Genomic DNA, 16,637 nt, shown 5'->3' on the forward strand with positions numbered 1-16,637 from the left:
AAAAGGCTCCCATGGGGAGTGCAGCCAGAGCCAAGACCACAGCACCATGTGTGGCTCAGCTGTACAGAGGAGAGGAGAAAGGTCAGGAGAGCAGTAGTGATAGGGGATTCTATAGTTAGGGGAATAGACAGGCGTTTCTGCAGCTGCAGACGTGATTCCAGGATGGTACGTTGCCTCCCTGGTGCCAGGGTCAAGGATGTCACTGTGTGGCTGCAGAACATTCTGGAGGGGGAGGGTGAACAGCCAGAGTTCATGGTCCATATCGGTACCAACGACATAGGTGGAAAGAGTGATGAGGTCCTGCAGACAGATTTTAAGGAGTTAGGAAAGAGATTAATAAGCAGGACCTCAAAGGTAGTAATCTACGGTTTACACCCGGTGCCACGTGCTAGCGAGTATAGAAATAGAAGGATAGAGCAGATGAATGTGTGGCTGGAGAGATGGTGCAGGAGGGAGGGCTTTAGATTCCTGGGGCATTGGGACCAGTTCTGGGGGAGGTGGAACGTGTCCAGGCCGGATGGGTTGCACCTCAACGGAGCTGGGACCAATGTCCTCACGGGTAGGTTCACTCGTGCCGTGGGGTCGGGGGGTGGGGGGTGGGGTTAAACTAATTTGGCAGGGGGATGGGCACCAGGATGTAGCATTGGAAAGGAGAAACAAGGTACACAAAGGATTGGGAGAGAAAGAAAGCAGTAGATTAAGAAATAATACGGTATTAGGTGGGATCAGACTAAAAGAGAGTACAAGAAGGTCTACAATTGGTTTCCAGTGCATGTGTGTAAACGCACGAATCTTGGTAAACAAGGTTGGTGAGCTGCAGGCGCAAATAGCCACATGGGAATATGATGTTGTGGCAATTACGGAGACCTGGCTCAAAAATGGCAGGATTAGGTACTAAATATTCCTGGATACAGGGCATTCAGGAAAGATAGAGAAGGAAAGAAGGGGGGAGGTGGCAGTATTGATTAAGGAGAATCTTGCAGTGTTGGAGAGAAAGGAAGAAAAAGATTATAATGTAGTCCTGCCATTAAATTCGGAAGGACCTCCATGTCTCCGGCCTCTCCGGGTGTCCCCCACGCTCCCCCTCAACCTCTCTGCCTTCCTGCAACTATCGGAGTTTATCTCAACACTCAATATTAGATCGGATAGGCGGATGAAGGAAAAGGGGATGAAGAGATATGGGAACTGGGAGTTAATGTGATTAGGACAATATGCTCACGGTAAACGCCGGAGGGTAAATGCTGACATGGACTGGTTGGGCCGAATGGCCTGTTTCCGTGTTGTACCCTCTGTGTATTTTGTTGTATTTCTAAATGTTTGTCAGTTTATTTGGTGCATTTTCCAATATTTTGTCATCAGCGATGACTATGAGCATGGCACTGTTTCTTCTCCTGAAAAGGAGGGGACATTTTGTAGAAAATTGGACCCCGAAATTCCTCGGGGGCTCTGCTGGACTCCAACCATAACTCTGGTGGGAGACCTGTGGAACCCATTGGAAGAAGGCAGGGTTTCCGACATTTGCAGGATTTTCTGGGCAGCCTTGTTAAGGGGCTGATCATCTGCCCAGCCCTTACGAGGCAAATGGTGTTGGGGCACCCCCCACATCAGGACTTCCTGCTTCCCCCGCTCAGTCAGGACCCAGTGTTGAACAGGATGCCAGTACGCTAAGTAAGATGAGGCAATCCAGCATCCAGATGAGTGGAAGTGAGCCCCACCATTGGAGGGGCCAGGGCCTGGGAGCCTGCCTGGAAGAGGCTGTCCAATTAAAAAAAATATCGGGATTGGGCCCCAGAGGCTGAGGGGATATTCCATTAGACCGGGGTGGGGGGCATGGAAGTCCCAAATTTTCTGACTGAATGGGGCAGGTGGGTTTTTTTTTATTCATTCATGGGATGTGGGCGTCGCTGGCGAGGCCGGCATTTATTGCCCATCCCTAATTGCCCTTGAGAAGGTGGTGGTGAGCCGCCTTCTTGAACCGCTGCAGTCCTGTGGTGACGGTTAGGAAGAGAGTTTTAGGATTTTAACCCAGAGATGATGAAGGAACGGTGATATATTTCCAAGTCGGGATGGTGTGTGACTTGGAGGGGAACGTGCAGGTGGTGTTGCTCCCATGTGCCTGCTGCTCTTGTCCTTCTAGATGGTAGAGGTTGTGGGTTTGGGAGGCGCTGTCGAAGAAGCCTTGGTGAGTTGCTGCAATGCATCCTGTGGATGGTACACACTGCAGACACAGTGTGCTGGTGGTGAAGGGAGTGAATGTTTAGGGTGGTGGATGGGGTGCCAATCAAGCGGGCTGCTTTGTCCTGGATGGTGTCGAGCTTCTTGAGTGTTGTTGGAGCTGCACTCATCCAAGCATGTGGAGAGTATTCCATCACACTCCTGACTTGTGCCTTGTAGATGGTGGAAAGGCTTTGGGGAGTCAGCGAGTCACTCGCTGCAGAATACCCAGCCTCTGACCTGCTCTTGTAGCCACAGTATTTATATGGCTGGTCCAGTTAAGTTTCTGGTCAATGGTGAACCCAAGGATGTTGATGGTGGGGGATTTGGCAATGGTAATGCTGTTGAATGTCAAGGGGAGGTGGTTAGACTCTCTCTTGTTGGAGATGGTCATTGCCTGGCACTTGTCTGGTGTGAATGTTACTTGCCACTCATGAGCACAAGCCTGGATGTTGTCCAGGTCTTGCTGCATGCGGGCCCGGACTGCTTCATTATTTGAGGGGTTGCGAATGGAACTGAACACTGTGCAATTATCAGCGAACATCCCCATTTCTGACCTTATGATGGAGGGAAGGTCATTGATGAAGCAGCTTAACACGGTTGGGCCTAGGACACTGCCCTGAGGATCTCTTGCAGCAATGCCCTGGGGCTGAGATGATTGACCTCCAACAACCACTATCATCTTCCTTTGTACTAGTTATGGCTCTAGCCACTGGAGAGTTTTCCCCCTGATTCCCATTGACTTCAATTTTACAAGGGCTCCTTGGTGCCACACTCGGTCAAATGCTGCCTTGATGTCAAGGGCAGTCACTCTCACCTCACCTCTGGAATTCAGCTCTTTTGTCCATGTTTGGACCACGGCTGTAATGAGTGGTCCTGGAGCTGAGTGGTCCTGGCGGAACCCAAACTGAGCATCGGTGAGCAGGTTATTGGTGAGTAAATGTTGCTTGATAGCACTGTCGACGACATCTTCTATCACTTTGCCAATGATTGAGAGTAGACTAATGGGGCGGTAATTGGCTGGAGTGGATTTGACCTGCTTTTTGTGGACAGGATGCTGGATATACACCTGTAGTGGATCATGTGCCCACAGGCCCTGTGTAAATTAGGAGCCCTCCTGATGACCCTGAACTCAGGTGGGGTCAGTGCTGGAGGGCACTGGCGGATGTGATCCCAGCGTAACTGCAGGGATTGCAGCCCACTGGATTGTCAACAGACCAACCAGACACCAGTGTCCCCAAATGTTACCTCAACAGTGACTCACCACATCTGAACCCCTCAGTTCACTTAGATGCTCTACCCCTTCCAGACTCAGTTCACAGAGGCACTTTACCCCATCCAACCGCCACCCCACTCTTTCACAGGGACACGCCTTCTCTTTCCATCTTCCCAATTTACGCTGGCACTCCACTCCCTCACTCCCTCAGTTCAACCTAACCTTCTTCCCCACCTCATAGTGGCACTCTTGTTCCACTCCACCTCCTCACTTCAAGCTAACACTCTTCCACCCCTCTCCCAATTTAACCTGTCACTCTTCTCTCCCTCCCTCCATTTTAACCTGTCACTCTGCTCTCCCCACTCCAGTTTCTCATGGCACTCTTCTTCCCAACCCCTGCAATTAACCTGGCACTCTCCACCTTTCCTCCATTTCTTTTATCCATTCCCAGTTCTTGTTCGCAATCTCTTCTTCCTCCTGTCCTCAGTTAATGCTGGCACTAGACAGCTCTACTTCTGACTTCCTTCTTCCCCCTCCAAAGCGCTGATCTCAGAATCTCCACTTTCCCCTCCCTCAAAACGGCGCTCTCGTTTTTGTCCCAGTCTTGCCCCCAAGCACCACTCCTTCGCTCCCATCTCCTGGTGCTCCTGCAGTAAGTAATTGGCTCCTGATCTTCTGCAATGACATTAATCACTTCCAGGAGCGGCAGGACCCAGTGCTTGCGGGGGGAGCGAACTTGATCTGTGCTGATCTGTGCTGGGAACCCCAGTACGCTGATGTCTGTGTCAAATGCGATGGTTCTAATGTATGATTCTATTTTATATCAGTAAATTGGAGAATAAACTTTGTCTTACCTTACATTTTGGGAAGTCCCAGTGTTCAAAAGATTTAGAAATTCTGACCATGATAGAATTTCACTTTTTTCTATTTTTACCTGACCACAAAACCAGACGAAATGAATTTGGGTAAGTATGTTTCTCAACCATTCTTAGCAACGGTTGGATTGAGCTTGGATGGAGTTATGAAAAATAGACTATGGGGCTGATGATGTGATCTTGGTGCCACAAGCTTCTGTACATCAGACGCTGGAGCCCATGTTATAATTTATTGGCTGCCGCTTCCCAGACTCATAAAAAGTCTGAAAAGCCTAATGCTGTCCTGGCTGCATGACGTAGTCTGAGTGGCTGATCGGTGCTCCGGACGCCCAGTGTCCAAGTAAAATGGGCACTGAATGGGATGCAAGGGTCCCCCTTCCTCTTCAAAAAAGCTGACAGCACAAAAACAGCCCCGAATGTCGGCCTCACGACAGGTAAAGATGAAAAGTTACATTGAAAGTGCAGTGGGACATGGGCTGGTCATTACTTAAGCTGTAGTTGTATCCTACGTTGCATGACTTTTATTGCAGAGGTAAAACTAAATTACACAAAAATAGAGGCTGCAGCAATGGTGCATTTAGAAACTGCTGAAGGGGAATCTGCGTAATAAAGGAAGGAGATTTATTTTCCAGCGGGATCTGGGGGCTTTTTTAAATAATTTATCCTCAGGATGCTGGGCTCACTGGCAAGGTTGCTTTTATTGCCCATCCCTATTTGCCCTGAGAAGGTGGTGTTGGGTCTTCTTAAACCGCTGATGGTAGCGGTTTGATACAACTGAGTGGCTTAATAGGCCACTTCAGAGGACACTTAAGAATCAGCTACATTGGTGTGAGACTGGAGTCATATGTCGGTCAGACCAGGTAAGGATGGCAGGTTTCCTTCCCTAAAAGGCGTTCGTGAACCAGTTGGGATTTTATGACAATCTAACAGCTTTCCGGTCACGTTTACTGATACCAGCATTTTATTTCCAGATTTTTTTTTAACTGATTTCAAATTCTCAAACTGCTATGGTGGGATGTGAACACTTGTTCCCTGGATTATTAGTCCAGGCCTCTGGATTACTAGTCCATCCTCCAAGAAATTCCAGATTTTTGATAATTTATTTTGTGCTTTTTTCTGATCTTTAAAACTTACCCAAATTCTCCCTTTCAAGCCAAAAACAGTTTCTCCCTGGAGGGATTACGTATATCTGAAATATGAAAATAAAAGTAGCTGTACGCACTTCAGTACAGTTTTACAGGGTAAAGTTAAAATAAACAGGTCAGTGCTCTCTTAAAGTAACTGAGCAAGGAATGTCAAATGAACGTCTTACTGTTATTATCATCAATAGGAATGTTGTGTTTACATTCCTCTTTTGAATCAACTAAAAAAGGTTCATTTTCCATACTGGAAATAAAAATGTTTTCATAATAACTAAAGTGCACAAAAATGTGGTTTACAGGAAAAGGCATGGGGGCTTAATTTTGTGCTGTTGAGTTTGTCTGATTGACTGCCTCCTGTCTGGGGTTTACAATCTATTATACTTTTATGTTGGGAATTTCCTGGAAGCAGCTCCTCTCAGGTGCCGTAAGTTCACCTGAAGTGCGGGTGAAACTCTGTTTACGCACGGATAGCGAGCAGTTATCTTCAGCTGTGGTCGGGAACTAGAGAGACAAGATACAAATTTAGCCCCTGCATGTCTTATTGAGAGACACGTGGACAGCAAGAGAACTTGAAAGAGAGAGTGTGAGAAAGGCATTAAAAAGGGAGATGTTTGTGCCCACCATAGTAACACACACTCAATCCCAACAAACCTAATTCTGTATTCTCTACAAGCTCCTGAAATATAAGTCACTAGTTACACAGCGCTTACAGATTTGGGGACAACATTTCTGGTGCAGTTGTAACCATTTAAAGGGCTGCAGCTGCCGCTTCTAGGGCAGGTCACTTTTTTCCAAGCAATCCTTAGGAAGATTTAGTTAATAGTTTGCTGTCTACAGACTTATAATGGAACATCAACATGGCATCGTCCTCGGGATTTCTTATTCTGCGATAGAACTGCTGCTGCAAGAAGTGCGGAAATGAAATGTTACAATTCAGGCAACTTCCTAATACTCTTAACATTCTTTGATTTAGTTCGTTATAACCTCTAACCACAATTTCCAAACGTCTTCTATTACTGCTGCCAGTTCTCTATTAGTACTGTTCTGACCTTTCTGTAACTGTTAAAATTTCTACCTGTACACTTTGAGCTTCAAGCGAAAAGCAATAAGAAAAAAATTATTTTATAATCTCAGAATTCACACTATCCATCAGAACGCAATAATAGATTTGCTGTTCAATGACGGTACCAACCTTTCTGCCCAAACTTCCTTATTCCCATTTATGTTGGTTTGTTAAAAGTCACTAAGAATTCACCTACATTGTCCTTTTGTTTAAAATTTGGTTCACAGTTAGATTTAGTCAAGGTATTCCCCATGGACTCTGTAAGGTAACTCTACCCCTCTGCCAATGATCGACATGACACCAATATGGTACATGGAGTTTCATTAAGTTTCACACAAGGTTCACGGTGTGCGGACAACACAGTGTGAACTGAGAGTTTGGTATGTGTGGGAGTTTAAGGGTTAATCTCTTTAAAATCTAGTGCATATTGCTATCAACTGTTTAAGTTCAATTTTAAAGTTTAAATTTTTAAGTTTCTGTCAGGCTTCAGCAGAGAGAGCTGCTGTAGCAAGTTAATTGGTTAGCTAGATTAAACTGGTAGCTGAAGGTGGGGCAGGCCTGACTCATCTGAGTCACAAACTGTAGAAATACAGGGGCCTGTCAGTGCGACAGCACGGTGTGCGGACAACACAGTGTGAACTGAGAGTTTGGTACGTGTGGGAGTTGGGGGAAGGAGGTGCTGCTTTGCCTTGCTTTTCCTAACTTTTTCCCCAGAGCAGCAGTGGACCTGAGAGTAGAAGACTGAGATTGGGGAATAAAAGCAGCAGCAGACCTGCAACAAGAGACAACTACTGTGCGACGTCACAGGTGAGGCAGGAGAGTCCGAGAGGTGAGCACAGTATAAAAGGAGAGACCAAGAGCGGGAGGAGAGTCTGAGAGTCTAAGGCAAGTCATGGCAGCACAGCTCGCACCCGTGATATGCTCCTCCTGCACTATGTGGGAAGTCATGGACACTACCAGTGTCCCTGGCGACCATGTGTGCAGGAAGTGTGTCCAGCTGCAGCTACTGGCTAACCATCTTTCGGAGCTGGAGCTGCGGGTGGATTCACTGTGGAGCATCCGCGATGCTGAGACTATCGTGGATAGCGCGTTCAGTGAGGTGGTCACACCGCAGGTAAAGATTACGCAGGCAGAAAGGAAATGGGTGACCGTCAGGCAGAGTAAAAGGACTAGGCAGGTAGAGCAGGAGTCCCCTGGGGCCATCTCCCTCTCAAACAGATATTCTGCTTCAGATACTGTTGGGGGAGATGGCTTATCAGGGGAAAGCAGCAAGAGCCAGGTTCAGGGCACCACGGGTGGCTCTGCTGCACAGGAGGGGAGGAAGAAGAGTGGCAGGGCTATAGTGATAGGGGATTCAATTGTAAGGGGAACAGATAGGCGTTTCTGCGGCCGCAAACGTGACTCCAGGATGGTATGTTGCCTTCCTGGTGCTAGGGTCAAGGATGTCACAGAGCGGCTGCAGGGCATTCTGGAGGGGGAGGGTGAACAGCCAGTAGTCATGGTCCATATTGGTACCAACGACATAGGTTAAAAAAAGGGATGAGGACTTGCAAGGTGAATTTAAGGAGTTAGGAGATAAATTAAAAAGCAGGACTTCAAAGGTAGTGATTTCAGGATTACTACCGGTGCCACGTGGTAGTGAGTATAGGAACAGGAGAATAGACAGGATGAATGCGTGGCTGCAGGGATGGTGCAGGAGGGAGGGATTTAGATTCCTGGGGCATTGGGACCGGTTCTGGGGAAGGAGAAACCTGGACAAGCGTGACGGGTTACACCCGAGCAGGACCGGGACCAATGTCCTCGCGGGGGTGTTTGCTAGTGCTGTTGGGGAAGGTTTAAACTAGAGTGGCAGGGGGATGGGAACTTGAGCGGGGAGTCAGAAGGGAATAAAGTTGAGAGCAGCAAGAGAGGGGAAGACCCAGGGGAAATCTACAATACAAATAGTACAAACAGTTGTTCAAGAACAAGTGAAAGGGAAAAGCGTAGAGCAGCGGAAAGAAAGTGTACTTTAGGCACGACAGATAAAATAAAAACTAGAAGGCGTATGGCGATTAACCCAGCATCAAAGCTGTGGCAGGGGGTTGGGAACCTGAGCAGGGAGACAGAGGAAAGCGTGTCAGGAAGGGACAGAAGGTATGGAGTAAAAGGTAAAGTGTTAAAAAAGGAAAAAGCAGGAACTAAGTGTCACAAAACATATTTGAAAGTTCTTTATCTGAATGCACGAAGCTTTCGTAACAAAATGGACGAGTTAACGGCACAAATAACTACGTATGGGTATGATCTTGTGGCTATTACAGAAACATGGCTGCAGGGTAACAACGACTGGGAATTAAATATGCCAGAGTATTTAACAATCAGGAAGGACAGGCAGGAAGGAAGGGGAGGTGGGGTGGCTATGTTAATAAAGGAAGGAATCACTATAATACAGAGAAATGATATTGGGACAAAGGATCAAGATAATGAAACAGTTTGGGTAGAGATAAGGAATAATAAGGGGAAAAAAACACTAGTGGGCGTAGGATATAGGCCTCCTAATAGTTGCAACTCTACTGGAAGAAGTATTAATCAGGAAATAGTCGGGACATGTAATAAGGGAACAGCTATAATTATGGGGGATTTTAACTATCATATTAACTGGACAAATCAAATTGGGCAGGGCAGCCTTGAGGAAGAGTTTATTGAGTGTATTAGGGATGGATTTCTTGAGCAGTATGTAACTGATCGTACAAGGGGGCAGGCAACCTTGGACCTGGTCCTGTGTAATGAGCCAGGATTAATTAATAATGTCCTAGTTAAGGATCCCCTTGGAATGAGTGACCATAACATGGTTACATTCCATATCCAATTAGAGGGTGAGAAGGTTGGTTCTCAAACAAGCGTACTGAGCTTGAATAAAGGAGACTATGATGGTATGAGAGCGGAATTGATTAAAGTGGACTGGGAAAATAGATTAAAGGGTAGGATGGTACATGAGCAGTGGTGTTCATTTAAGGAGTTATTTTACAACTTTCAAAAAAATTTATATTCCACTGAGGAAAAAAGGGTGTAAAAGAAATGACAGCCATCCATGGCGAAGTAAAGAAATTAAGGATAGTATCCGACTAAAAACAAGGACATATAAGGTAGCCAAACTTAGTGGGAGGATAGAAGATTGGGAAGTCTTCAAAAGACAGCAAAAAGTAACTAAAGGATTGATTAAGAAAGGGAAGATAGATTATGAAAATAAATTAGCAAAAAATATAAAAACAGATAGCAAGAGTTTCTACAGTTATATAAAAAGAAAAAGGGTGGCTAAGGCAAACGTAGGTCCCTTAGAGGATGAGACTGGGAAATTAATGGTGGGAAACATGGAGATGGCAAAAATGCTGAACAAATATTTTGTTTCAGTCTTTACGGTAGAGGACACTAAGAACATCCCAACACTGGACAAACAGGGGGCTCTAGGCGGGGAGGAGCTAAATACGATTAAAATACGATTAAGGAATTGGTACTCAGTAAATTAATGGGACTCAAGGCGGATAAATCCCCTGGACCTGATGGCTTACATCCTAGGGTCTTGAGGGAAGTGGCAGGAGGGATTGTGGATGCTTTGGTAATAATTTTCCAAAATTCTCTGGACTCGGCAAAGGTCCCGGCAGATTGGAAAACTGCTAATGTAACAGCCTTATTTAAAAAGGGTAGTAGGCAGAAGGCTGGAAATTATAGACCAGTTAGCCTAACATCTGTGGCGGGTAAAATTTTGGAGTCTATTATTAAGGAGACAGTAGCGGAACATTTGGATAAACATAATTTAATAGGATAAAGTCAGCAAATCTTTATGAAGGAGAAGTCATGTCTGACAAATTTGCTTGAGTTCTTTGAGGACATAACGTACAGGGTGGATAAAGGGGAACCAGTGGACGTAGTATATTTAGACTTCCAGAAGGCATTCGACAAGGTGCCACATAAAAGATTATTGCTCAAGATAAAGAATCACTGGATTGGGGGTAATATTCTGGCATGGGTGGAGGATTGGTTTTCTAACAGGAAGCAGAGAGTTGGGGTAAATGGTTCATTCTCGGACTGGCAACCAGTAGCCAGTGGTGTTCCGCAGGGGTCGGTGCTGGGTCCCCAACTCTTTACAATCTATATTAACGATTTGGAGGAGGGGACCGAGTGTAACATATCAAAGTTTGCAGATGATACAAAGATGGGAGGGAAAGTAGAGAGTGAGGAGGACATAAAAAACCTACAAGGGGATCTAGACAGGCTGGGTGAGAGGGCGGAGATTTGGCAGATGCAATACAATATTGGAAAATGTGAGGTTATGCACTTTGGCAGGAAAAATCAGAAAGCAAGTTATTATCTTCATGGCGAGAAACTGGAAAGTACTGCAGTACAAAGGGATCTGGGGGTCCCAGTGCAAGAAAATCAAAAAGTTAGTATGCAGGTGCAGCAGGTGATCAAGAAGGCCAACGGAATGTTGGCTTTTATTGCTAGGGGGATAGAATATAAAAACAGGGAGGTATTGCTGCAGTTATATAAGGTATTGGTGAGACCGCACCTGGAATACTGCATACAGTTTTGGTGTCCATACTTAAGAAAAGACATACTTGCTCTCGAGGCAGTACAAAGAAGGTTGACTCGGTTAATCCCGGGGATGAGGGGGTGGACATATGAGGAGAGGTTGAGTAGATTGGGACTCTACTCATTGGAGTTCAGAAGAATGAGAGGCGATCTTATTGAAACATATAAGATTGTGAAGGGGCTTGATCGGGTGGATGCAGTAAGGATGTTCCCAAAGATGGGTGAAACTAGAACGAGGGGGCATAATCTTAGAATAAGGGGCTGCTCTTTCAAAACTGAGATGAGGAGAAACTTCTTCACCAGAGGGTAGTAGGTCTGTGGAATTTGCTGCCCCAGGAAGCTGTGGAAGCTACATCATGAAATAAATTTAAAACAGAAATTGACAGTTTCCTAGAAGTAAAGGGAATTAGGGGTTACGGGGAGCCGGCAGGAAATTGGACATGAATTTAAATTTGAGGTTAGGATCAGATCAGCCATGATCTTATTGAATGGCGGAGCAGGCTCGAGGGGCCGATTGGCCTACTCCTGCTCCTATTTCTTATGTTCTTATGTTCTTATCTCTGATTTTAATCGCTGCACCATTGGCTGCCTAGGCCCTAAGCGCTGGAAATCCTTCCATAAACCTCTCTGCCGCTCTACTTCTCTCTCCTCCTTTAAGACTAGTTGCACATGTCACTCCGCTTTTTAAGAAAGGAGAGAGAGGGAAACCGGGGAATTATAGACCAGTTAGCCTAACATCTGTTGTGGGGAAAATGCTAGAGTCTATAATTAAGGCTAGGGTGACTGAACACCTCGTGAATTTTCAGTTAATCAGAGAGAGCCAGCATGGATTTGTGAAAGGTCGGTCGTGCCTGACAAACCTGATTGAATTTTTTGAAGAAGTGACTAAAGTAGTGGACAGGGGAATGTCAATGGATGTTATTTATATGGACTTCCAGAAGGCATTTGATAAGGTCCCACATAAGAGACTGTTAGCTAAGATAGAAGCCCATGGAATTGAGGGAAAAGTACGGACTTGGTTAGGAAGTTGGCTGAGCGAAAGGCGACAGAGAGTAGGGATAATGGGTAAGTACTCACATTGGCAGGATGTGACTAGTGGAGTCCCGCAGGGATCTGTCTTGGGACCTCAATTATTGACAATATTTATTAAAGACTTAGATGAAGGCATAGAAAGTGTCATATCTAAGTTTGCCGATAATGACGATCCGGATTCTTTCCCCTCAGTCTGGTTCAGTAAAAACTGACGTCGAATACATTTTAAAGTTCATCACAACTTTAATAGCAGGGTTCTTAGTCTGCAGCATTGATTTGGACTCCTGATAGAGTCCCTCTATGCTGGCAGAGCAAGAACAAAAACATACAGAAATCCACACGTTTTTATGCAGATCAATAGGGGTTGGAACATACTTAACGAGGGTCAACACCAATCATAAGCCGGGCATAGGTTGCCATGTGAGGTTACATTATTGCCGGCCAATCATAGATCGTCCATGTGCTGATCATGCTGCTGTTAGACATCAAAGGGGATACTTCCTCACCTTCCAACCTGGAATGTTCTTTCCTGTTCCTTCTGTTCCTTATCTCCCAACTTGGAATGTCTTTCAACTTTGCCTAAGCTCGTTACCTATATTGATCTGCCATAAACATGGAGACATTCAGACCAGTCCTTGAATCACATCAAAGACTCTACATTGATAAGACAATGCAAACCTGCTGACTACGCAAACATATGGCCCAGCAGGAGGCCAGGCCACCTGTACCAATCTCAGTTACTAACTAATTAACCCTTTCTAACCATTTTGCATTCTGCTTCTTTGCCACATAGGCATCTTAATATTTTACTGAAAACTGACCACGTAGGGATTCTCAATGACACAAAGATTGGTCCAACAAATTTATTTTAAATTCCACAAGCTTTCGGAGGCTTCCTCCTTCCTCAGGTGAATGGTGTGGAACCTGAGGAAGGAGGAAGCCTCCGAAAGCTTGTGGAATTTAAAATAAATTTGTTGGACTATAACTTGGTGTTGTAAAATTGTTTACAATTGTCAACCCCAGTCCATCACCAGCATCTCCACATCACAAAGATTGGTGGCATTGTAAGCAGTGTTGATGAAAACATAAAATTACAAAGGGATATTGATAGATTGGGTGAATGGGCAAAACTGTGGCAAATGGAATTCAATGTAGACAAATGTGAGGTCATCCACTTTGGATCAAAAAAGGATAGAACAGGGTACTTTCTAAATGGTAAAAAGTTAAAAACAGTGGATGTCCAAAGGGACTTAGGGGTTCAGGTACATCGATCATTGAAGTGTCATGAACAGGTGCAGAAAATAATCAATAAGGCTAATGGAATGCTGGCCTTGATATCCAGAGGACGAGAGTACAAGGGGGCAGAAGTTATGCTGCAGCTATACAAAACCCTGGTTGGACCGCACCTGGAGTACTGTGAGCAGTTGTGGGCACCGCACCTTCGGAAGGACATATTGGCCTTGGAGGGAGTGCAGTGTAGGTTTACTAGAATGATACCCGGACTTCAAGGGTTAAGTTACGAGGAGAATTTACACAAATTGGGGTTGTATTCTCTAGCGTTTCGAAGGTTAAGGGGTGATCTGATCGAAGTTTATAAGATATTAAGGGGAACAGATAGGGTGGATAGAGAGAAACTATTTCCGCTGGTTGGGGATTTTAGGAGTTGGGGACACAGTCTAAAAATTAGAGCCAGACCTTTCAGGAGCGAGGTTAGAAAACATTTCTACACACAAAGGGTGGTAGAAGTTTGGAACTCTCTTCCGCAAACAGCAATTGATACTAGCTCAATTGCTAAATTTAAATGCGAGATAGATAGGTTTTTGGCAAGCAAAGGTATTAAGGGATATGGGCCAAAGGCAGGTATATGGAGTTAGATCACAGATCAGCCATGATCTTATGAAATGGCGGAGCAGGCACGAGGGGCTGAATGGCCTACTCCTGTTCCTATGTTCCTAAGACGCTTCTTAAAACCTACCTCTTCGATCAAGCTTTTGGTCATCTGTTCTAAAACCTCCTTATGTGGCTTGGTGTGAAATTTTGTTTGATAAGACTCCTATGAAGTGCCTTGGAACATTTTACTACGTTAAAGGCACTATATAAATGCAAGTAGTTGTTGCTGTTGTTGTTGTTGTGCAGTGCTAAATAACATTAACTGCAACAAAGCTGCAATAGTAACACTGTGTGGAGGCAATGCAACTGCAATAAAACAAACTAATGTTGTTATACGAGGGTTTGCTAATGTTTTTGGGCCTCCTGATGGTGCTAGGAGTCTGAATTCTCTTTGTGGCAATTGATATACCTGACAACACTGTCCTTAAAGGCAATGACAGCTGACACCAGTTTCCCATTAACCCAATGGAAGTTTCCTGTAAAGCAGTATGTTTTCTGAAGTGTTTCTTAAATATATTGACAAATTTGGACTTTTAACACTAAATGCCCCACTTTTGTGTTGCACTGGCAGAGACAAGTTCCTAGACACCTAATTATATGGGGCTTTAATACTCTCTGCGCACTACTTTTAGCTTGCTGGTTAATGTGTTCACACTAAATTCCTGCCTGTACTATTTTAACACAGTGTATAACCCGGGTTAATGATGGTGTTAAAACAGTGCAGGCAGGAATTTAGCATAAAGGTATCAACTAGCAGACTAAATATGGAAGAAATTAAACCACAATGATCATCGGCTGGCACAAACACGATGGGCTGAATGCCTCCTTCTGTGCCTTAAATTTCTATGATTCTATGATTCAGAACTCTAGTCTGTGGTGCATTCTTCCTCCTCGTCCTTCTTTATCTCTCTGCAGTCTTTGATGCGGTTGACCACACTCTCCTTCTCCAAAGCCTCTCTTCTGTTGTCCTGCTTAGTGGGACTGCCCTTGTTTAGTTCCACTCTTACCTATCTGATCGTAGCCAGAGCATTTCCAGCAACGGCTTCAATTCCCACCCCCATTATCTCAGGAGTCCCACAGAAATCCTTCCCTTGGTCCCCTCCTCTTTCTTATCTACATGCCGCCCCTTGGCGACATCATTCGCAGATATGGGGTCAGCTTCCATATGTTCGCTGATGATACCCAGCTCTACCTCTCCGCCACCTCTTTTGGCCCCTCCCATGCCTCTGTGTTGCTACACAGCTAGTCCAAAATCCAGTCTTGGATGGGCTTCAATTTCTACCAGCTAAACATTGGAAAGACTGAAGGTTTCATCTTTGGCTGCTGCCACAAATCTTTCCCATCACCTGGATTTCATCCCCCCTCTCTAGTCTCTGTCCACAGACTGTTTGCAACCTCAGCGTCTTCTTCCACCCCAAGCTGAGCTTCCAGCTCCATGTCCTTCATAAAGATTGCCTATTTCCACCTCTACAACATCGCCCGTCTCCACTCCTACCTCAGCCTATCTTCTGCTGAAACCCTCATCCATGCTGTTGCCACTTCCAGACTCAACCATTCCAAGACTCTCCCATCCTCCACCCTCTCTAAACTCCAACTCATTCATAACTGCTGCCCACACCCTATTCTGCCCAAAGTCCTGCTCACCCATCATCTCTATCCTAGCCAACCTGCTTTGACTCCCAATCCCCCAAATTTTAAATTTTCATCCTTGTGTTCAAACCCCTTTATGGTCTTGCTGCTCCCTTTCTCCGTAAGCTTCTCCAGCCCTATAACTCGCCACTCCCCCCCAAACTCTCTGTTCCTCTGACTCTGGCCTCTTGTACATCCTCCCCTCCCTTCGCCCCATCACTGGCGACTGTTACTTCAGCTACCTCGGCCCCATTCTCTGGAATTCTCATGCCAATCCCTCCACCCACCTCTCCTCCTTAAACCCCACCTCTCTGACTAAGCTTATGGTCACCCCTTCTGTTCTCTCCTTCTTTGCCTGGGCACCTATTGTTTTGCTTACAGCTCTGTGAAGCAGTTTGGAATATTTTTCTACTTTAAAAGTGCTATGTAAATGCAAGTTCTTGTTGTTGTCAATGTAAGTCATAATACCTGTGAAACTGGAAAGAAAGAAGTATGTGCATTTATATAGCGCCTTTCATGACCTTTACAGCTGTAGGATATTTCCAATCGTGTGAGGGTCGTTCAACCTTGCTGGTCACAACCAAACTCACTTATTTACAGTCGAAGGTCTGGGCTTATCCTTAGGAATCACACTGAAGGATGAGGAATAATGCAATGGAGACAGGTTTCAGATTTTGAACAGTAAAAGTATGTTTAATATGTGCAGCAAATCTCAATATGGCAAAACCGATGCTAATGTTCCTACATGACTATGAACAAATAGATTACTTCTCCTTGGACTTCTTAAACTAAGCCCCTCTGTGTTCCCTTACTCAAGGCTGTTAACTCCCAACACCACACTGCTAAGGTTTGGTCAGGACATGCAGAGGTAACTCTCCACACGGCTGTGAGTTGAGTATTCTGCAGGCTGCGGTTGAAATGCTCACCCTGCTGACTTTGGCTGCCGGGTCGTGTCTTCTACGATCGAAGTCCTTGGGGCCATACCCGTTCCTTGGGGCATGCGACTTCCT

The sequence above is a fragment of the Heptranchias perlo genome, chromosome 29 (genome assembly GCF_035084215.1).
Source record: "Heptranchias perlo isolate sHepPer1 chromosome 29, sHepPer1.hap1, whole genome shotgun sequence".
In the NCBI taxonomy this organism is placed as follows: Eukaryota; Metazoa; Chordata; class Chondrichthyes; order Hexanchiformes; family Hexanchidae; genus Heptranchias; species Heptranchias perlo.